Consider the following 613-nt stretch of genomic DNA (forward strand, 5'->3'; position numbering starts at 1 on the left):
AAGCTGCCCCTGCCCCCGCGGCAGGTCATTCCCGCTGCGGACAAAGGAGCCTCTGTGGCCTCCTCTCCGTTCCCGGCGGAAGCTCGTCGCCCGCGGGAAACCCAAGTCCTTCCTAGGCCGGGCCTTCGCCGCCCGGAGGCCGAACTTCTCCGCCTGTGCGCGTCCACCGCGAACCTCTCCTCGAGGGCTGCCTTCCTTCCCCCGGGGTCGGGGCCCGAATGAACTCTATGAAGTTCGGTTCCAGAGACAGGGTTTTGCCTGCGTGACCTTCCCGAGCCTTGGTTTCCTCAATAGCACGTATCCCACCTCGCAGAATTGTGCACAACGTAGAAAATTACTTTGAAAATAACCAAAGGTGTGCCTGACCAATATAGGGATTTTTTTTAAAATTACTGAATCGAGGATTACTAAGCGAACATGATAACTTCTCTCTCCCCGAAAGAGTTCCATGTTCTTCCAATACCGCCACTGTCCTTTCACTCCCGCTCTCAAATTCCCCCTCTCCCCCCGCGTCCCCCATAACCGCTCGGTCTCAGCGGAAAGGCGAACTATAGTTCCCAGGGTGCCTCGCGAGGCCTCAAGAAACTACAATTCCCAGTGGCCCCCGCGGCGG

The sequence above is a fragment of the Myotis brandtii genome, unplaced genomic scaffold (assembly GCF_000412655.1).
Source record: "Myotis brandtii unplaced genomic scaffold, ASM41265v1 scaffold250, whole genome shotgun sequence".
Lineage (NCBI taxonomy): Eukaryota > Metazoa > Chordata > Mammalia > Chiroptera > Vespertilionidae > Myotis > Myotis brandtii.